Source organism: Mustela nivalis, assembly GCF_964662115.1.
Source record: "Mustela nivalis genome assembly, chromosome: 3".
In the NCBI taxonomy this organism is placed as follows: domain Eukaryota; kingdom Metazoa; phylum Chordata; class Mammalia; order Carnivora; family Mustelidae; genus Mustela; species Mustela nivalis.
The window spans coordinates 179,984,969-180,007,337 of NC_139022.1; the positions used below are offsets into that span (position 1 = coordinate 179,984,969).

At 58.3% G+C, this 22,369-nt stretch overlaps 1 long non-coding RNA gene across 1 annotated transcript; it reads right to left on the reverse strand.

The window, feature by feature from the left end:
- Positions 1-13,181: 13,181 nt before the first annotated feature.
- LOC309862235 lies at positions 13,182-22,334 on the reverse strand. Its single transcript, XR_014310368.1, has 2 exons — positions 22,065-22,334; positions 13,182-13,403 (listed from the first exon to the last, which is right to left on the reverse strand). It is a non-coding gene; the product is annotated as an uncharacterized lncRNA (long non-coding RNA).
- Positions 22,335-22,369: the final 35 nt, after the last annotated feature.

A 22,369-nucleotide genomic window follows, 5' to 3' on the forward strand; every position in this document is an offset into this window, starting at 1 on the left:
ATGTCTGATGCTCTCCTGAGAGTCCCACCCACTTATTCTCTATGGCATGTTTTCCTTGAATCCCCTGAATCTACTCAAGCCCTTGTCTTCTAATTTCACCATCTTTCCTTACCTTGAGGTAGGTTTCTACTGACTGCTTTTTCTTGATAGGTCACATTTTCCTGTGTCTTTACATGTCTAGTGACTTTTTACTGTAAAGACTGTTGTGTCCCAGTTGCTGTTGGCATGTCGTAGCAACTCTGGATTGTGTTATGTTCACTAGAAGCATGTCTGTTTCTGTCTTAGCAGGTAGCCTGGCTGCACGCAGCACGTGTGGCTTCCCCCAGATGGAAGCCGCTGCCGCGTGGGCTCAGCGCTTTCAGCCTTCAGCTGTCGCGTTTCTTCTCCGAGGCCTTCAGTGTCTCCCTTATGCATGCCGCCGGGAGTGACCCAGGGTTCGCGTGGAGTGTGTACACAGATTCACCAGCCTTGGCCAAACACCGCTTCCCCGCGAGTCACCTGCTGCGCTTCTGTTCCTCCACAGACTGTCTGCGTTCAAGTTTGTAACCTCTTTAGTTGCTTTCCAATATCTTTAGTGTTTTTAACTTTTTACAGGACACGTAATGATTATCTAAGGGAAAGTTACTCTGACACGAGCTACTCTGCCATGTACAAAGCAAAACTCCCACAGAGTTTTTGTAGCTCCCTCAAGTGATAATTTAATTTAATTTCTTCTTGAGTTTTAATTTTAAAATAACTGACACCATTTACCAACATCTCTGCCTTTGCTTCTTTCAACCCACTCCTTCCTTCCTGACAAACTACATTTCATGACTACTCTAGTGAAAGACTCCAAGTTTTACAGGCTCTTTTTGGTCCTTAGAGGTCCCAAAGGGTCTCATTTAATCTCATCCTGGAGTGATGACTTAACTGAAAGTTTACTGCTGATAGCTACTTACCCTTCACACAATAAAGGGATCGTTCCATGGTTTCTTGGCATTTATTGCCACGGATGGAACATCCATGGTCAGTCGGAGAACCTTCCCTTCATGCACTGTTGGACGCCTGCTGCATACCTTCACAGATTCAGCCCCACCTGCCTCCTGGACTTGAGCCGCTCCTTCCCCTCAGCCTTTGTGATTCTGCGATCCCGAAGTATCTGAGACGCGTCCATGCCACACACCCTGGAAGGAGGATATTCCTGTCAGGAAAGAAGATGGCACCTTCTAAGTCATAAAACAAACAAAGGAAGTCAACAGAGTGCGGTGTTTGCGGGCAGGACACAATTAAAGACGCCATTTCGACCTACATTACATCTGTTTTGGAGTTCTCTCGGGTAATGCAGCCCAACTGCCAGGCACTGAGAGAGACAACACAGACTCATTGTCCCTAAAACTCTGTCCAAGACAATGCTGAGCGAAGTTCACAGGCTCCCACTCATTCAACTGCTTCTGTCAAGGGTCAGATCTTAATGGACTAAACAGTTCTGGTCCCCAGGGAGGTGGCCTGCCAGCAGGCAGGGGGTGCCCAGGCACAGAGGAGAATCCCCACTGCCTGGAGCCGAGCCCCGGGCAACAACCAGGCGTCTGTCCCAGACAGGAAGAGTGTTCTGTCCACGCTCTCCAGCTTCCTTTAAGGGCCTGGGGGCATCCAGGCATCGCTCTCTTTCTTCACTCGGGACACTCAAGAGCTGGTTTCTCCTGGTTTTCCTTTGAAATATAAGTGGTAAAGTTGTTATCAGACACCCAAGAAGAGAGATGGTGTCTTTCTGAGCCCATGAAGCGAAATCTGGCAGATTCCCTCAAACCCAGGCCATACAAACCCGGAAGACACTGGGATGTGGGCTCCCCTTTCTAGTGCCACATGCAAATGAATCAGGCCAGTTCCAGGCATGCCCTACATCTTTGTAAGACAAAAAATATCTCTGTAAAACACTGGGCTCATGACCCAAGCCGAAAGCAGACACTTGACCGGCTGAGCCGCCCAGGCGCCCCCGTCCGACGACCCCCTCCAGAATGAAGAGAATGTTATGACAAGAGGGAACGTTTCTTTTACAAACGGCCGTGGAGGAGCCTGGGACGATGGCAGAGGAGGGAGCGCCAGGAATCGGTCTCCGCACCCAGACGGCAACGGCGCTGGCAGAATCTGAGTAACTATTTTGGAAGTGTTGGGTCTGAGGAAGGCTGGCACCTTCCAGCAGATGGCCTGGCAGTAAACTGTGGTTCATTTGGTCCACCCCAGCTCTTAGCACAGGAGCACCTTCCCAGCCCCAGCCCAGCCTGACACGCATTGCCAAAGCGGCTTGCACGGAGCTTTAGGGAACCAGGCTGAGCAAAAACCACCACGTCCTCCGAACAGTAGAGACGTGTGCTTTAATCACTAAGTCCAACTTCTGAGCACAGTGGTGTAGACACAGAGGTGAGTGCTGTCACAGCCCCTCCCCTGCACCTCACCCCGCTGTAGCAAGCCCCTTCCCTGCAGCTGAAGGAATGTCTAGATTTAAAGGGCTAGAACCCTTCTTCCCCTTCATAGTTATGGAATATACACAAAAAGGAATGAGAAAGGAATTAAACATTTCACCACTAAAAAATCAACTGAACACAAAAGAAAACAGAAACAGCAGGAAATGAGGATCAAAGATTGTAAGTCACAGAAATCAAATAGCAAAATGCAGAAATGTGTCAGCCATTTTCAGTAATTGCTTCAAATGTAAATGAATTAACTTCCCAGTTAAAAAACAGAGACTGGTAGAATGGATCAAAACACAAGATCCGGGGCACCTGGGTAGCTCAGGTGGTTAAGCCGCTGCCTTCGGCTCAGGTCGTGATCTCAGGGTCCTGGGATCGAGTCCCACATCGGGCTCTCTGCTCAGCAGGGGGCCTGCTTCCCTTCCTCTCTCTGTGATCTCTTCCCTTCCTCTCTCCTACTGTGATCTCTCTCTGTCAAATAAATAAACACAAGATCCAGCCATCTGCTATCTGTAAGAGGCTCGCCCGTGATGCAAAGACACAAACCAGCTGACATGAAAGGTGGGAGAAGGCAGGCCAGGCGAACAGTGACCAAAATAGAGCAGGTGGCCCCACTGATGCCGCACAAGACGGACTTGAAATCAGCAAGTTTACAAGAGACAAAGAAGACAAAGACTCTACTGGAAAACAGGCAGTTCCACGTCTCTCTTGGTGACGGACGGGACAACCACCAGGAGATGAATAAGGACACACAGGACCTGAACAACACAATCAACCAGCTCCATCGAACAGACACACGTCCAACAGCCACACACGTCCTTCTCTCCAGCAGCCACACACATGTCCTTCCCCTAAGCAGCCACACACGTGTCCTTCTGCCCAGCAGCCACACACGTCCTTCCCGAGAGCACATTTTCCAGGACAGACCTTATGTAAAATCACAAATTAAACCTTAATACAAAAGGTAGATATTATACAACGTATCTTTTCCAACCAGGATGGGATGAAGTTAAAAATCTGTAACAGAAAAAAATTAGAAAATTTTCAAAATTGTGGAAATTAAACAACACATGCCTGAACAACCAATAGATCGAAGAGGAAATCTAGACAAATGAAAGCAAAAACCCAACACATCGAAACTTATGAGACACAATGAGAGTGGTGCTAAGGGGGAAATTTATAACTATAAATGCTTACATTAAAAAAACAAGAACGATCTCAAATAAACGACCTGCCTTTACAACTTAAGGAACTGGTGAGGCTGTGGAGAACCCTCCACACTGGTGGAGGGAATGCAAGCTGGTGCAGCCACTCTGGAAAATAGTATGGAGCTTCCTCAAGAAGTTGACAATAGAGCTTCCCTATAACCCAGCAATCACACTATTGAGTATTTACCCTAAACATACAAACGTAGTGATCCGAAGGGGCACGTGCACCCGAATGTTTATAGCAGCAATGTCCACAATAGCCGAACTATGGAAAGAACCTAGATGTCCATCCACAGATGAATGGATCAAGAAGATGTGGTGTAGATACACAATGGAATACTATGCAGCCATCAGAAGGAATGAAATCTTGCCATTTGCGACGACGTGGATGGAACTAGAGGGTATTAGGCTGAGTGAAATAAGTCAGTCAGAGACAGACAATTATCATATGGCCTCAAGCATATGTGGAATTTGAGATGCAACTTGAATGCGACTCATGAGTCACTGAGTTCTGAACTCTGAAACGTTAATTAATTACATTTAAATTTTAAAAAAGGAACTGGGAGAAGAAGAACAAACTAAACCCAGAGCTAGCACAGAGGACATAAGGGTGGAGCACAGATACAGAATATAGAAAAGAGAAAAACAAGGGAGAGAACCAATGAAACGAAAAATAGGTTCTTCAAAAGAATCAACAAAATGGACAAAATTTTAAATGAGCTTAAAAAAAGAGGGAAGACTCAAATATGAAAATCAGCAATGAAAGTGGGGAAATTATTCCTGATCGTACAAAATGAAAGAGACCATGAGAACACTATGTATGCCAGTAGACCAGACGGCCTAGAGGAAGCAGCACATTTCTGAAAACACAAACCCTGCGAGACTAAATTACGGAAAGTCGACAACCGGAATAGATCCATAACTAGTACGGAGACGGACTCGGTGACCAAAACCAAAACTAGTACAGAGACGGACTCGGCTTCCCTCGTGAGTTCCACCAAACAGGTGAAGAAGAACTAATACTGATCCTTCTCACACTTTCCCCCAAACCGAAAAGCTGGGGATGTTCCTTACTCATTCTGAGGCCAGCATTTACCTGACACGGAGCCGGACGTGAGAGCAGAGCACCACGTGTCCCTCCACTTACGAACACAGTGCACAGCCCCTCAAGAAAACAGTAGCAAACGTAGTTTAGCATCTTATTCAAAGGGTTCCGTGGGTGAGAAAACGTGCTCCATGCTTTGTAGCGTGATGGGACGGCGTGAAGCTTTTGGAGGCTGAAGCCTTTGCTTCAAAGACGTCCGTCCCGAATGTCTGTCCGTCTGCTTGTCCATCCCAAATAAACGGCAAGCGCTGGCCAGGCCACTGGAGAAGAGCCAGGCTGCCCCAGTGCGAAGTTCCCTTTCTAGAACGTTCGGGATGACTGAGGGAGAAGACGGTGTGCATGACCTTGCTTTAATTCCCACTCTTTTGTTTTAAGTTCGCCCACAAAGAAGGAGCCCACAAAACCCGAGGCGGTCCATCCTGGAGCGCAGTATGGGCAGAACCCCAGGCCTGTCCGTGCTCTCTCTCACCACGACCCCGCTGTGCAGCCCCAGACGCGCGGATACCTCCAGCCCCGTGAGTAACAAGCCTGGTGTCGTCATGCTTCTTGATGGCGCTGCCGAGGGGTGTCCTGTAATCATAGTAAGAATGGCCGGGGCGCGTCTGGCCCCAGCAGTGGCTCCTGGACCCGGCAGCTTTGCCCCCCGCATAGGGCCCCGGGCCCAGGTGAGCGCCCCAGGCATTTCGGTCTATAGCTCCGCTAGCCATAGTCTGGGACCAACGCGAAACAACCTAAGGTGGAAAATTACTCAGCTTTAAACATGAAATGGGGCGCCCGGGGGGGCTCAGTCGGTTTAGCCTCTGCCTTCGGCTCCGGTCATGACCCCAGGGTCCTGGGATCGAGCCCCGTATCGGGCTCCCTGCTCAGCGGCGAGTCGTCTTCTCCCTCTGTCCCTCCCCCTGCTTGTGCTTGCTCGCTCACATGCTCTCTCTCTCTCTCTCAAATAAATCAGTAAAATCTTAACAATAAGTAAATGAAACATCAAAAAGGAGAATTCTGAAACCAGGTACATGATTGCACCTGGCAAACATTCCCCCGAGTGGGATGTGCCTTTACAGAGACACGCATCCCGCACGACTCCCCCGACATGGGCGCCTGGGGTCGTCCCAGCCCAGACACGGCACATGGGACTGTGGGGCCAGCAGCTGGGGCGGAGCTGCTGCATGGGACGGAGGCCCGGCGCCGTGACTGCGCAGCCGTGTGAGCGTGCTTAGGACACGGGACCACACGCTTCCGTCGGTTTAGAGGGGAAACTTCCCGTTACTCATTTTACCACAAGAGAAACATCATGAATAGGACGGGTTGAGGAGAATAAATCTCATTTGGAGAATAAAAGTGGCCACCAGACTCTGTGCCATCCACTCCTGGGTATATGCCGCTGGGTCTATATCCACCCACTCCTGGGTGTACGTACGAGTCCGGGCAAGCCACGCCCCGACCTCACTTACTAGCTGGACAGCAGGAACCCCCCAACGACCGCAGACGGACGGTGGGTGTGGGACACGCGGGGTCCACACGCGGGGGCTCGGTCTGGCAGTACAGAGGGATGGTGTGCTGGCACCGCCCAAGGGTGGACGCTCCCCCTGAGACACGACGTTCCTGGAGGACAGCCCAACTCAGGGACGGTAGACGCATGCTCCCTTTCCAGGAGGCATCGGCAAAGACAGGTCCCCGGGGTCAGGGAGGCACGGCAGGGGTCAGCTGCTGCCCAGCGTGGGCCAGGCGGACAGGGTCTCTGTGTGGGGAGGGCCAAGCCCTGTGGGCAGCGGCGGTGGACGCTGGCTCTGGAATGTCCCCAAAGCCGCCGAATGACACACTCGTAATAGACGAGTTCCACGGTACGCGAGCTACAGTGCAACAACGCTGTTCCTTAAAAACAAAACAAAACACAGAAAGGACAGATGGTGTGTAAGGAAGGGGAGTTACTTGGCTTTGCTGAGTCCTGGGACGAGGGGTGGCCCACGCGCTCAGCTCCCAGGGAAGCAGGTCCTCACTGGCTCAGAGCCCAGCCCACAGGCGGGCGGGCAGGAGGGGGCCTGTGCACTGGCTTCTCGCCGCGTCCCCAGCAGGACAGACGGCAGCGCCCTTTAGGGAATGACTTCTTAAGAAACATCCATGCCCAGACCCACCCCCGGGACTGGACGGCGCCGGGCCGGAGGCAGGCATGGTCTACACCGCCCACGGACCCCAAGGGTGGGCTCTGCCACCAGCGGGGCCACCAAGGGTCCGAGTCCCACTCTTCCTCCTTCCCTTCCAGGGGTGAGGTAACAGGCACTTCAGCACGTTTTGAAATTATATATATGGATCTTTTTTAACAGGAAACACGCATATGTGATGGAAAATTCAAAGTGGACCCAAAGGGCTCCTGGACGAGTGAGGCCCCGGCAGGCCTCACTCCAGAGCGACTGTTCGGGTCGGCGGCTGTGATCCCAGAACTTTACACAATGAGTGTCCGTTCCCGGGTCTCCTTCCCCTGGCATGAAAGCCACGGCGTGGGAACCCCGACCCTGCCCGCTGGGGCCGTCCACTGCCTTCACTGTGCGGCGCCGGGCCAGTTTCTGCCGAGAAACTCATTTAGGGCACCTGAGCTCCGCCACCTGTTTTAACGATTTGGTGCCGTCTCGATGCCATGTGTGCCCCCTCCGTGCGTTCAGGATGTCTCTGCCACGTGTCGAACTCTGGGTTTGCAGGTTTTGTTTCTGTGGTCGTGGGTTTCGTGGCCAGCTCCGTGGAAGGCTCTGCTCCTGTTGCAAAGGAGCTCAGTGGTCTGACCGTTACTCCCGGATAATGCGTCTTTTTTTTTTGTCTGCTTGTAAGGTTTCCCCTAGAAGCTGGTTTTCCAGGCCTGGGTGTGTGCTTCCTGGAGGTGTGGGTCCCCCGAGGGCATTGTGCCAGGGGCTCTCCGGGTCCACGGGCTTCACATCATCAGCCGGTTCTCAAAGATCCGTGGCCTTCAATTTCTCGAGCTCACTCCGGCCACATTCCCTGCCCTCCCCCGAGCTGGCGCTCCATTTACAAGGGCTTTAGGTCCCACCGCACCCCCACCCCCGCCAGGCTGGGCAATAGGGCCCTTTCCCCCAGCTCTGCCAGCTCCTAAAAACAATGAACTTCTAGCTCAGCCAGGAGACGCCTCTCCCTGGCAGTGTCCTCCAGCGGTCTAACGGGAGAAGGGTTCTTGTACTGTTCTTGCAATTAAAAATTTTTTAATATATTACTTTAAAATATCTACAAATAAAGAAGTTTATATAAAAATACACCTTTTACTCCGGCTTGACTGCGTGTAGGAAGTCACAGGAGACGACCCCCACCGGCCAGCGGAGCAAGCTGGCCTCCCCTGCCTGGACGCTGGGCTCGCGGCGCCCGCGGGCTCACCTTGACCTTCCGCAGAAGCAGTGTTTTCGGATGTCCTCGCCGTTAAGTTACTTTCTCCGTCATGTCATTAATGAGCGTTTTGGGGACAGGTTCTCTGAGAACGTAAGCTCCTCGTTCCTCCTCGAATTGCCCGTGTATTAACTTGTGTAGCTGTGGACCCACAGGCCGGCTTGAGTCACTGGGTCGTAGCCCAGCGCTGTCCCCACGACCAGGCTGTCCTGGGTCAGCGGGCTGTGCTCCCGTCACGGGACCTCATCCGTCTCGACGTGGCTCTTCCCTTTCTGACTCTTGCAGACCCGGGTTCCTGGGTCACCTTCCCAGGGCCTCCGGTTCCTCCTGGGGTAGAGCAGCTCTTGGAAACCCGGGTCTGGTGCCGGGCGTGCGCCCTGCTTGGGGGCGCTGTCACCCCCCCACCCCCTCCGAGGCAGGGATGCACACGCTGGTTCACGTCTCGACACGTCTCTATCCACGATGTGTCCCGAGAGTGACCTGTTCACACAGTTCCTGTCGGTTCCTGTCCTGACTTGGACCTGCTCTCTGCCCAGCATTTGTGACCCTTTTTCTGACATTCAGAAACCCAGTGTCCGTCACCCTCAATACACTTACTCGCTCCAACCCCTCTTAGCTCACTGGTCTCGTATTTACGGCCTCGCCTCCCCCTCGCCCCCATGGCAGCCCCTCCAGGTCACCTGTAGTGGATGCCCCTCCCCCAGCCTGGGTGGCGCGAGGCCACGGTCTCTGCCCCCACCAGCCTGTTGTGCTTGGGGTCAGCCACAGGGCGTGCCCATCCCGACCCCTGAGCCTCCCGTTCTGAGGTTGGGGGTCCTCCCCCGCAGGGCCAAGGTCACCCGGGCACAGGTAAGCGGGAAGGAAAGGGATCTGCCAAGGGCAAAGGCCAAGGGTCACCCTGACGCCCAAACAGGTGGCAGGGGGCTCTGTGCGGGCGGCGTCCTGCTGCGGACCCCAGCGCAGGAGCTGGGCTGCTGCTCGGGATTTGCTGGTGGCGTTACCGGAACTGCTTTCCCAACCGCAGCTGTGCTCCAGAGGCCGAAACACCCGATAAAGAACCAATTAAACCCCGTTTCTTCTTCTCCTGCTGGTTCATGTGTCAGGCAGAACCTAATCTCGCGAAGGGATAGGCAGGCCCCTTATCTTCCCACCACAGGGAAATGGGCGACCCCTTCCCAGTGAAGACTGAACTCCCGCGGGGCGAGAGCGGCAGGGAAGGCGCTGGCGGGAGTCAGGGGAAAGAAGGAACTCGCCGCTTATCTGGAGATGGATGACGGGGTCATGGGCTGCCCAGGGCGCGGCGCGGCTTCTGGTCAGCAAAGGGAAGGCAGTGGGGAGGCTGTGGGCAGAGCAGGCTCAGCTTCGGGACGAGGCAGCCGAGGGGAGGTGGAGACCAGCGGGCCGGCTGCTCGCACCGACGAGGTCGCCACAGGGTGGGAAGCCCACGGAGGGTATTCAGAGCCCGGAGGAGCCTGGCACCGCCCTCCCAGCATGTGGGCACAGGGGTCTGGCCCATGCGCCTTCGTGCTACTGGCCTGGCTCATGGGCACCGCCCGTTCCTGGACACTCAGCAGCTGGGGCCCTGCCCCCTGGAACAGCACTGGGGTCCCCACAGCCAGCCTGCAGCGGCTCTCTGCGTGGGGCCCCTTCCTCAGCACCCTGTGGACCCTCGTGGCCCTCTCATCCCTCCTGGGTAAGCACGCCGGGTCGGTGGAGGGTTTGCATTCTTGTTCTCGAAACCAGCCTCCAGAAGCATGTGCTCTGGTTTCATCAACGGTCTTTCTGGCTTCCTCTTGTGACTCCTTGAGCCTCGGAAATATTCTCGGGAGGGCACTGCCCTTCCAGAACGGCAGGCAGCCTCCATGCCCCTGCAGAGCAGCTGACAAGCCCTGGTCACTCAGCGTGCCGCTCCGTGTGCTCCATGTGTCCTCCTGCCCCGTACCTGGCCCCGGGGGGACAAGGAGGCAGGAGGCGAAGGCCTGGGGTCTCTTGGGCTTTCAAAGGCCCCTTTGAGGTGAGGTGGCCCGTTGGAGCACACAAAGACGCTAACCCGGTTGGTGCCATCCACCTGGTGGAGCCCCCCGCACGGGACCCGCATGGCGGACCCCGGACCCCTGTGCGTCTGTGTACAAACAAACGTGCAGGCGAGGGTCACGTTCGGGGCCCAGCAGCTCAGCTGTCCCCGTGCAAATCCCGGCGCCTTCATTTCACTTGTTTATATTGAATGAAAAGGTCAACATCAAATGCCCCATGTTTTCCTACATTTCAAATTGGCAGAGCCCTAATTTGTGTTTTTCCCTTCCAAAGCATGTAGCCTCTCAGGAAAATTGCACAGAGCAAATAATTTAGCTATAAGGGTGCACTGAATTTGGGGAAATGTAGTACCAAATTAAATTAAAAAACTGGCCATCCAGCATGTGATCAGATTTAAAAAGACACGGAGTGTATTCAGTTGTGCCTAATTTCCATGACCTTTTTACAAAGAGAATAGCCTTGGCTAGAAATTCCTGAGGACGCCTCTGTCTATGCTTAGGACTGGCTGGCCACGGGGGTGTGCTGTGTGTGAGGACCTGGTCCCAGCCCTTCTGGCCGACGACCACGTCTCCTTCCTAATCGGTAGAACTGGCTGACCCCCGGGTAATGTCCCCCCGAGCACGTGGGCCAGCGAGGAAGTGAAGGTTCCAATCACACAGGGCCTGTCGCCAGACCGAAGGTCAGCCCCATCTGGCTTGGGGTGCAGCTGGCTCCCCGGGGACAGAACCCCCCCAGAAGCGTGCACATGAGCCACACCTCTCTGCGGGGACAGAGGACCCTGCTCCCTGGGATTGCAGTGAACGCCCAGAAGGGCCGGGAATTGTGGGGCCAGAGTCGGGGGGTACCCTAGACTGAAGTGCTGAACGCAGGCTCATGGCGTGGGGCGCAGCCCCGGACAGCCAGCTTCTCCGGTCCAGCCCCGGCCGTGTGCTCGTGGGCGTGGGACCATTTCATCCACAAGCCCTCACCGGCCTTTATGAAATGCAGATGGCACTGAGTACTGCAAGCTTTTCTTAAGTTTGGTGCAAAATCTAGCTGGAACTATCCCTGGGTTTTATTCCTCACCTACTGAGAGCATCTGCCAGTGTGTTTGATTTTGGGGTGCTGCCCAGAGCCCACGGGGCATCACCTAATGTCTGGACGGCAATTGCACCACATTCAATTTCTGAGCCCTGAAGAGATCTGCACCCCCAGACCATCTGCCCCACAGGCGTGCACACGGAGGAGGGCACATGGTTTCGTGTTCCAAAGCACTGAACCTGACATAATGGGGTTTCTCGGCGTCCTCCAGGACGAGACCCCTGGTGAGCGGCAGGGCGACCCCCCTGCAGCTGGCAAGCTTCATCACATCATTGCAAGTGCAGTTCTGGGGGGCTCTGGAGCTCGGGGGGGAGCAGGCAGCTGTGCAAGAGCCCTGGAGCTCTCCGTGGGGGATGCCCCAGAACCCCCAAAGGTAGCAAAACTTTGACATCTGAGGACACACACGGGTTAGGCAGATCTTTTGTCCTCTTGCAGTGGGAACCAGCAAACTCCCACAAGCTCAGAGAAGCCCATGAAGCAGGCGTAGGAGGGGATGTGGAGGCCCATGGAAGCAGGGAGTCTGCGGAGGTCTGGACAACCAGGCTTTCCACTGCTGCTGAGGGAACCGTGGGGCTGGGGCTCTGGCCCAGGTGTCCTGAGGCTCCCACTGTGGCCCTGTACCGTGGGAAGTGCTGGTACCATGGCTGAGCCTTGGGCGGGTGTGTGTGTGTGTGTGTGTATGTGTAGGGATCAAGGTGTGGCCGGCACTGCAGACCTACACACAGGAGCAGACCGGAGGGAAGATGCACCAGCCCAGACTCTGGTGGAGATTGCCAGCAGCTGATGGGACAGTGGACTTCAGGCAGGCCACCACGACACTGGCACAGGCCAAGCTGGGGGTCTTGTGGGGATGGCCGAGGGGGACAGGCCTGGAAAGCAGCCCTGACTCGGTGACACAGGCCAACTAGGGCCCTGACCACCCTCTCCTCTGCGTGCTGTGGGAGACTCATAAGCCAGGCCCTGGAGTGGGCATGGGGTGTGCCCGGGGTGGGGTGTGGCTGAAGGGAAGCTTTCCTTCGAGGGTAGCGGATACAGGGCCGGTCTGTGAAGGTGGGAGGTCTGTGCAGGGAGCGGGGTGCGTGCAGGGAGGGGGTCTGTGCAGGGAGGGGTTAGAGTCTGTGCAGGGAGGGGGATCTGTGCAGGGAGCGGGCTGCGTGCAGGGAGGGGGTCTGTGCAGGGAGGGGTTAGAGTCTGTGCCGGGAGGGGGGTGAAGGTGGGTCTCTGTGCATGTGGCAGGTCCAGGCCAGTGGTTTGCCCACAGGGCGGGAGGTGCAGGCAGGGGGGCAGAGGTGACGCTGACCACAGAGACGTCATGTCCCTTGGCTCTGCTGGTGCTGTGGAGCCTTCCACACCCCTGCGTGTCAGCCCCGCCATGACCATTGGGCGTTGTCCAGACACTACCTCCCATCCGCCTTGACCGTGGCTGAGGCTCAGGGAGGACGTGGCTGTCCAGCAGGTGGCAGGCCCGTCGCTTCCTCCTCGCGGGGCCGTCAGCCTCAGCAGCTCCTCCGTTGCTTGTGCCTTCTCTGCTCCGTGACACAGACTGGACTGGACTGACCTGATCTCTTTCGTTTACCTTGGAAATGCGTACACTCCTTGTGTTTATTCTCAAAATGTCTCTTTTATTACCTAATCAGAATTGGGGTGCTCTCGTCCGGTGAACAGAGGGGGAGGATCTCCAGAGAGTGGCTCCTGGGGGCTGGCGGGGACCCCTGGGAGGGACAGGCCGCCGCTAGGGCAACTGTCCACCGAGGCACCGGGCCTGTCGTGCCCCGTCCCCACCCCGACCCCACCAGGGACAGATCAGTGGAGACAGGTGGCTTTCCCTGCAGGGTTCCCTGGGGGGGCTCCTCAGGGAGGGGTCAGGTGGGGGGAAGGGACGCCAGCAGCAGCTGCTCCAGGAGGGACCAGCTCCTGGGGGGGGAGGCCACGCTCTCCCACCCGCCCCTGCCGTGGTGGGCAAGAAAGATGAACCTCAGGGAAGTGGGTGCCCCGCGCGGCCAGGAGGAAGTGAGGAGACTCGGAGCGCACACATCTGCAGGAGGGGTCAGGGCACCATGCTTGTTTCCTGTTTATGGTCTTCCTCCACGGTCAGCATAATCTTCTAAGCTGCCCGAAATTCCTCTGGGAGGCAGGTCGGGTGGAACCCTAAATACACAGAACAGAGTGATTTGGTGAAAGGTAAGGTTTATTCCCCTTGTCACAAACGTGCCGTGAGTGTGCGGGGGAGGAGCACTCCCCGGGCAAGGAGCCTTCCGGGGTTCTCTGGCTTCGGAGCTTTCCAGTAAGGAAATGCTTTGCATGCAAGACTCCAAACCAGGGAAGAAACATCTAGAAATAACAGAACTAGACGTCCCTCCCCATCACCTAGTTCCTGATGTTGCCGTCGACTGTATGTGGCTGGCGGGCTGAGCTCGGTCTGCAGGGCAGTGCCTGGTGAAGGGGCTGAGCAGCCGCGGCAGGAACAGACACCGCTGGGAAGGAGGTGCCGCACACGGGGCCCTGGCTCTTCTCGGGCACCTGCCATCGTGTCGCTCAGACCCTTCAAGTTCCTCTGCCTCTGAAGGTGGGGCCCCTGTGCCCCTTTCTGCTGGAGCCCAGCGCCCAGACAGCCCTCGCCCTGCCCACACCCGGGTCCCCGTTCCACTTGTGAGGAGACCTCGAGACGCCTGCTCTTAGCTGCAGACCAGCGACGGCCACGTGCTGCGCTGAGGCGAGCAGCTGGAGACCACTCAGAGCTGAGCAGCACCTGACTTTCGGGTGATCTTGTCAGACCCAGTGTGAAATCCCTCACTCGCCCTCGTGCTCTGCAGCATCGAGGGGCGGCGGACACAGTGTCTACCCTCGTGACATCACCGCCGCAAACAAGACGAGACACCCCGTCACCCCAAAATTTCCTCGGGCCCCTTGGTGATCCAAGCCCCCCACGCCCCCCCGAGCCACATGCCCTCAGGCTCCAGGAGCCTCTGACCTGTCGGCCCCGAAGAGCCGGCATTTCCTCATACTTTCCTACAGATCACGGACACAGCGGTCACTGCTTTTGGTCCGGCTCATCCCAGGGCAACAGTAGCGCTGAGACTCACCTGTGTTTGTGCGTCAGGATCTCACTTCCTTTCACATGTGGGTCGTGACCCTCGGGCGTGATTCACCACAAAACAGCCCGTGCCAAGGCGTTTCTACTTGGGTATTAATTTCTCCCTCCAGGCTTCTTTGGTTAGGGTTGGCATTCTTTGACTTTCCAGTCTTTAATTCTTAGCATATTGCTTTTATATTGAAAGTGGGTTTCCTGGGGCACCAGCGTGGCTCCGTCGCTGAAGCGTCTGCCGTCAGCTCAGGTCATGATCTCAGGGTCCTGGGATCGAGCCCCGCATCCGGCTCCTGCTTCTGCTTCTGCCTCGCTCCTCACCCATTTGTGCTCACTCTCTCACTCAAATAAATAAGTAAAATCTTTATAAAAAAATAAATAAATTGGGTTTCCTATAGGGAGCTTCTAGTCAGGTCTCGGTTTTTTTGTTTTCCAATCTGACCACCTTTGCTTTTTAATTGGGGTATTTAGACCATTGATATTTTATGTGATGAGGGATAAAGCTTGGCACATCCACCATTTTTCTATTTGTTCCCTCTATTTTTTGTTCCTTTTTTCCTGTTTTCTTTAAGATTGTGGCTTTTTTGTGTGTTGTTTGCATTGAATGTCCTCTGTAGGGTTTCTGGCTGTTTCTCATCCTTGTGTTCCGTGGTTGCTTCAGGCCTTATAATACACATCTTCGTTGTCTTCCGGTGACGTTTCACTAAGTAAGACCCTTACGGCACACGCTGCTGTGTGCTGCTTCTAACATGCACTTAGGTAAACGCATTATAAATCCTGCGATACGTGATTGATTTCTCCCATCTTAGAGATCACTGTTCTATGTTGCCTGATGTCCTTTGAAGGTAGAGCTTCCCCTCCCCCAGCTTGGCAGGTCCTGGACAGGGAGTGGGGGGCCTGGCACTGACCCCAGTCCATCTCAAGGCTGCTCAGTCTTCTTCCGGGGCCTGAGTCGGCAGGAGGGAGCGCCCTCTGGTGAGGTCTGCTGAGGTCATTCTCCCTCTGCCTGCGGATCTCGGGCCTTCTGGGGGCCCCTCGGCCCTCCAGGAGGGGCTGGTGAGTGTTCAGCCTGAGCGGGCAGAGGCGGCCGCGGATGAACGCAGCGTTTGTGACCCCCGGGAGCCTCCAAGGCCAGGGCTGAGCTGGAGACGCCTCTCTCCCCTCGGCGATGAGGAAGCAGGAAGCCTGCACGGCAGGTCTGAGCGGCAGGAGTAATCAGATGTCACAAAGTCCAAGCCTGTAACTCCGTGAACTTTACTAGCAGGAGGAGCCTTCCCCGTCCCGCTCACCCCTATTCTAAAAGCAGTTTTGGCACCAAGTAAGTGGTGTCTCAGCTCAGAGCAAGGCAGTTTGGCGCCCGAGACATCCCAGCTCAGCCTGCAGGGAGGACAGTGGGGGACGGCCAGGCCCCGAGGGGTAGGGGCTGCTGGTGCTGGGGCCACGGCCTGGGAAGGCCAGCCCATCGCTGGGGAGCCCCATGGCCTCACAAAGGCCCAGCGTTGGTGTGTTGAGGTCACACAATGACAGGGCTCAACCAGGAGGTGCAATTTCCTCCTGATAAGCCCTGGCAGCTGCTCTGGGTCTTGGCCAGGACAAAGTCACTTTCCTCCACCTCCTTCCGGGTACCTTCCCAAAGCTGCCAAAGGCCACGGTGGCCGGGCCTGCTGGGAACCAGAGGAATGAGCCGCAGGCACGAGGGGCAGGACGGAGACGTCCCGACCTTGCCCTCCTCCGGGTCCAGGCCCTCCTCTGCGGGACGTGGGTCCTTGCCGCCTCGAGCGGCATGGGAAGCAGCAGCCCCCAGGGCCCCCTGTCCCCGTGGTGCCTTCAGCTCTTCAGGCCCGAGGCACGGCGAAGTGTGGGCGATGATGCGCTCGACGGAGCCAGCGCCAGGCGGGGAGGAGGGAATGCAAGCGGCGGACCCGCGCGCCTTGGAAGGGCTTCACCAGCGCGTCCGGAACAGGGGCTGCTGTGGACAACAGGATCTTTTTTTTCTTTTAAAAACTGTAGTTATTTATTTGACAGACAGAGAGAGAGCGAGTGCAGGCGCACGAGCAGGGGGGCAGCAGAGGGGGAGGAGCAGGCTCCCTGCTGGGCAGGGAGCCCAATGTGGGGCTCAAACCCAGGACCCCAGAGTTCAGGATCTGAGCCGAAGGCAGAGGCTTCACCGACTGAGACCCCCGGTGCCCCAGACAGCAGGTTCTTGAGAAGCCACCTGTGCAGCTCGCCGGCACACACGTCCAGAAGCCTGGCTGCCGGGAGCCCCTCCCCACTCCGGAAGGCAAGGGTAGAGCTGTCTCAGCAGAAACCCAGCCTCTGCCCCCGTCTGGTCTGGTCGCCATGCACAGAGCTGGGTCTGCGGCCCACGACAGCCACCCACATGCAGTATGGCCAGCGGTCACACGCCGGGGGCAGGGGGACTGTCTTGGCCACGGACTGTCACCGGTAGGCCCACGGAGCCACTCCACCCTGGGGTGACCCACAGCCTGCAGTGCAGGTCCTCCGGGCTCTGTCCACTCACGTGTCCAGCCACACGTGGGCACAGTAGCACCCGGTGAGCAGGGGGGTTTTTTTGGTATTTGTTTTTTTTTTTTACATTTTATTTATTTATTTGACAGACAGATCACAGCAGGCAGGAAAGCAGGCGGGGGGATGGGTGGGAAACAGGCTCCCCACTGAGCAGAGAGCACGACTCGGGGCTCGATCCCAGGACCCTGAGATCATGACCAGAGCCGAAGGCAGAGGCTTAACCCACTGAGCCCCCAGGCGCCCTAGGCAGGGTCTCTGAAAACGAGGTCTGCGGGTCCGTCCCAGCACCAGTCAGCTCCCCACTCGTCCTCAGTGGATCGCCCGCTCACACTCAGACTTGTGCTCCTGCTGTGGCTGTGACTGACCCTAAGGTTGGCCACCCCACCAGGGGCCACTCTCCCGAGACCCGCCCGCCCCGTGCGTTTCTCGCTAATGGGTTTGGAGGCTTCGGACCCGCAGAGACGCTCAGGGAAACGTGTGGCGCTCTCTTCGCTCGGGAGCGGGGCCACCAGAAGGGGGCCGGGCGGCCAGCGCAGTAAACAGTAGCACGGCTGCCCGCATGCGGCTCGGCCGCCCAGCTGCAGCCCCCGAGGGAGGCCCCTGCCCCCGCGGGTCAGGCCTGCTGGGTTAAGCCAGGCTGGACAGGTCCCATGAGCACCGGGGGCAGGTGCCCTTGGGTGGTCACAGCTAGCCCGAGTCTCTCTGAGGAGCGCCCCACGCCAGCCCTTCATCAGGGGTGCCACGGAAGCAGGCCCACGTGTCGCCACAGCTCCTGTCCCAGGGAGAAGGGCCACGGGGTCCGGCCACTGTTTGTTCACTTCCCAGGGGGTGGGTGTGCCAGGCTCTGCCTTCTGGAACCCCAGTATCTGGTCACGGCTGGGCTGGCGCCGCCTGCCCCCTCCACCCCCTCACACACTCAGGGAGCCCAGAGAACGGAGCCGGAGAGAGACGCGGAAGTCCCGGAGGCCCGGGCCCAGCTCTGCCCTCCGGCTCGCCCCCCACACCAGCCCTTGGCCTTCCTGCGAGCCCAGCTGGCAGAAGGCGGTGTGATCAGAAAGTGATGTCGGGTCCTGGGGTCTGCGGCAGGAGCCCTGATGGTGAGACGGTCCTGCTCCTTGCTGAGGTCCCGCCACGGCCGATTTTCCTTTGTTCGAACGTCACGACACCTGGTTTCATTAATTATTCTGGACCCACATCCTTTCCTTTGCTGATTAGGATGGGGTAAGCCACAGGGGGCCAAGGTCTGCTCCCCAGGTCTTGTGCCTCTCTCTCTGGGCGCGCACCGGGCCCTTGCCACCATCGGAGGGCAGGCTGAGTGAGGTCAGTGGCCCGGGTGGGCCGCGGACCGGAGCAGGGCCCTGCAAGTGGTGCTTACGGGCCCCTGGAGCACGGGATGGGGCTCTGGGTCGCAGAAGAGCAGCCGCGAGAAGGTTCCTGAGCTCCACGTGCGGCCCAGACGGCCTCGAGGAGCCCGGGGTCTCTCTGCTCGCGGAGGTGCCCCTGGCTTCTTTGCCGCCCCCCCGCGCCCCCCCGGGGCCCCTGCCTCCACCCTGCATCCAGCACGCCGCCGCCGAGAGTGGACCTGCAGAAACCACAAAGACATCCGTACCCCCGGGTCATCTGAGCAGCTCCCGGTGTGTCTCCCTAGTAAACAGGTGGCAGTGCAACCCTAAGTATTACAGGGACCCCTCCGGGTGCTAGGGTATCAGCACCAAGCCACACAGAGAGACCCTGTCCCGCGGAGCCCCGAGTGAGTGGGAGACGGGTATGCGCAGGAGAGAACAGGTGCCAGGCCCATGAGGCGGGGGGGTTGGGGGCACCATCTCCATGGGTGGAGGCTGTCGAGGTGGGCTTGGAGGGAGGGTGGCCCCCACGGAGGCCGGAGCGGGGTCCGAGGTGGCAGTGTGGGGCTGGGTCCCCAGGGGGCCAGCAGCAGGTGGCTGGGGCCCACCCCCCTTTTAAAAGGACCAATCAGCCTCCCAAGGGCCCCAAGCGCCTGGATGGGGCCAGGGAGGTGGCCCGGAAGCAGGGGCAACTGAGAATCATGTCCCTGCCTGTCCTTCTCTGACGGTCGCGCCCTCAGAACGCCCATGGCCTAGTTCTGCTCCTCCTTGGGGACTGACTAAACCCCATTATCCCAGCCCGACACACTTATTTTTGTCTTTTCCTGTGTTTCCAAGGCTGAATTTTTCTAGAGCAGCTTTAGGTTCACCCAAACATGTCGATGAAGGGTTAGGGCTTCCATCTGCCCCTGGGCCGCGACATGCACAGCCATCCCCACTATCAGTAGTCACGCCCTTGTCAGCCTCATGAGCCCGCGTCACGGTCACCGCCCCGCGTCTGTGGTCACATCAGGCTCACTCCTGCCTGTGGGCACTCTGTGGGTTTGGACAAACATGTGGTGACAAGCCTCTGCCGTTCGTGTCCTCCCGCGGCCCTGAGGGCCCTCCTGCTCTCCCTGCTCACCTGCCCGGCCCAGCCACAGCCTGGCAGCCACCGGTCTTGGGGCCATCTCCACAGCTTCGCCTTTTCCGGAATGTCATAGCGTTGAGCGCTCCGTAGGCAGCCCGGTCAGACGGGCTTCCGTCAGTAACATGTGTCCCCCATGTCCTCGCGGTGTGCTAGCTCGCTTCCTTTTAGTGCTGGGCGGCGTCGAGTCACCCGCAAGGACCCCAGTGACATCGAATCACCCGTAAGGACCCCGTTCTCTCGAACTCGCACCTACTGAAGGGCATCTTGGTTGCCTCCACGTTTGGACAACTGCAGACGGAGCCGCCGCAAGGCTGTGTGGCGGTGTCTGTGTGGACTCTGCTGGGGACGGCACGCGACAGGCGCCTTCGCTCGGGACTCCCTGCGGTCCCTCCGCACGTCTTCTCGGTGAAGCGTCTGTTAAGGGTTTTGGTCCATTTTGTAATAGTATCGCTCGTGTCCTTACTGCTGAGTCCTCAGAGTTCTTCATGGACTGTGATCATTCTTCTCCGTCAGACGTGTCTCGGCAGGTGTCTCCTCCCGGCCCGTCTCCTCGCTCCCTCGTCTCTGGCTCCCGGGGACCAGGCGGTCTGGCGGTCCGCGAGCCGCACTTCCTCTGCTGCGCCTCTCACGGGTCGCGCCGCTGGTGCTGCGTCTCAAACGCCACCACCAAACCGGGGCCCGCTGCGTCTCCCCTTACTCCGTCTTCTAGGAGGTTTACGACCCCGCATTTGCCACCGAGGCCCGCGCCGCACGCGGAGGCCCACGCCCCGAGGGCTGTGAGGTCTGTGTCCCGCTCCTCCTGCCGCGCGCCCCGCCGTTCCCGCACAGCTCGCCGCGGAGACGGTCTTCGCTCCTCCGTGCGAGGTCGGGACCGTGCTGCTGCGGGTCTGTCTCGGCAGCTCTGTCCTTCCGCCAGCACCGCGCCGACTCCGTGACTGCGGTGTCTGTGAGTCTCCAAGTCGGCGAGTGTCGTCCTGGACTTTGATCTCCTGCGGTGCTGTGCTGGCCGTCTGGGTCTCTCGCTTCTCCATATAAACTCTGGAATTCGGTTATCCTAATCCATAAATAGGTTGCACACTTGGATGTTAACACCTGTGTGACACCCCCTCCCCAGCTTGCCCCACACTTGCCATTCCCCTTTAGAGCGAGGACTCAGAAATCGGGTCGTCTGAACGTCCCCTCGCACGGATCAGTGGCTAGCAGGGGCTTCTCCAGGAATGAATCCAAATTTTGCTTTGAAGTCAAACATGGCCCCGTGTGGGGTCAGGGGATGGGTCTGACACTTCAGGAGGAGGTCTTGGGTGAGTGGGGCCTGTGTCTGGAGCAGCGCTCACGCAGCCTTGCAGGCAGGACTCGGGCACAGCCGTCCCCATGGGCCTATCCTGGCTGCAGCACCCCGAGGAGCTGAGTGTGCCTTGGGGGGGTCTGCAGACACCCGGCCTTAAGCCTGAGACCACCAGGTCTCTAACTTCCTCACCGAAAGCCTGTTACTCTCTTCAGGGAAGGCGATCCAGGTGTCAGGCTCTCCAGCCACAGCAAAGCTCAGGGGCCCATGGCTGGAGCCCACACTGCAGACCCCACAGCTCCGGAGGACCTGAGGCAGGAGGACAGGCTGCTGGGGGAGCTGGTGCTCCCAGGCGGGAACCCAAGAGGCCCGTCAGTGATGAGACTCATAGCGACATTTCAAGGACAGCATCCGCTTAGTTGTGGAAGTCAGGGCCAGATGGGCACCGACCTAGCCTGCGCTGCACCTGGTGGGACCTGTGTGTGGGGACCCGGCCTGGGACATCCAGCCTGGCGTGGAGGGATGGGCTCCCGGGAGGGACGTGCGTGCACTAGCAACCCTCCTTCTCCTGGAATCTTGGAGTCGGTCTGGACCAGCCGCCCCTCCCGCGCCCCGAGTGATAACAGGGCTGGTGTCCCAGACGCGTGCTCGAAGCCCCCGCAGTCCCTTTCCCTGGGAATCCCGAACAAAACGCAGCCGCGGGGACTCCGCCAATGCAGTGAGACAGAACAGTGCATCATGACCTCGGGCAGTTTACCCCAGTGTCCCTGACCCTGCGCCTCACAGGCTTGGCCTCAGGGGAGACAGTAGGTCCTTGGCGCAGACCCCGCCCCCAAACCCCATCACCCTTGGTCCCACCCCCAAGCCCTGGTCTTCCCTAGCCTCATCCCCAAGGCCCTCACAGGCCCCGCCCTCTCTGGCCCCCACAGGCCCCGCCCTCTCGGGCCCCCACAGGCCCCGCCCTCTCGGGCCCACAGGCCCCGCCCCCACCGGCCCCGCCCTCCTCCCCCCTCCCCCACCGTGGGCTCTAGTGGGGAGGAGTTGGAGGGGAGTGGGGAGCGGAGACCTGGAGAGGCGGGCTGGACAGAGGATGAAGGACAAAGCGCCCAGAGGCAGTGAGACGTCGGGCTGGGGTCAGAGGCTGCACGGGGCGCAGTTTAAGGCGTCTGCGCAGCCCCGCCCGCCGGCCCTGGTCGTGCTGCTTGGGATAGGGGTGCCTCAGACGCTGGAGCAAGGCCTCTGTCCCGTGTCAGACTTGGGGTGACCTCAGTCGGGGACCCCCCAGCCACACCCTCCCCCACCCCCACCTTTCCTCCCCACTACACTCCTCCCTTCCCCCAAGTCCCAACCCCCCACTTGCCCCCTACAGCCCCCTCACCGCCCCCAACCCCCCAGCCCTACCTCCGAGGCCCCCCGCGGCCCCAGCAGGCCTCCTCACCTGACCTCCGCCCACAGCCCCCGCAGGCCCCGGCACACAGGATTTCTGCTGACACAGGAAGCAGGCCAGGTTCTGGGTCACCGCTGGGTGCCTTTGCCCTGCTGTCCTTCCTCACAACGTCCCTCGCTGCTCAGCTCCTCCCAGGCTCCCGGCACAGCCTCCTGAGCCCTCGGCACCCCAGCGGGCAAGCTCCCCAAGCTCGGGGTGCCCCTGGCCTCAGCACAGCTTGGGAACAGAGCGCTCCTCTGACCAGACCCTCGCCACAAGGCTGGCGCCCCTGCAGAGGCCGAGGGTCAGCTCTGGCC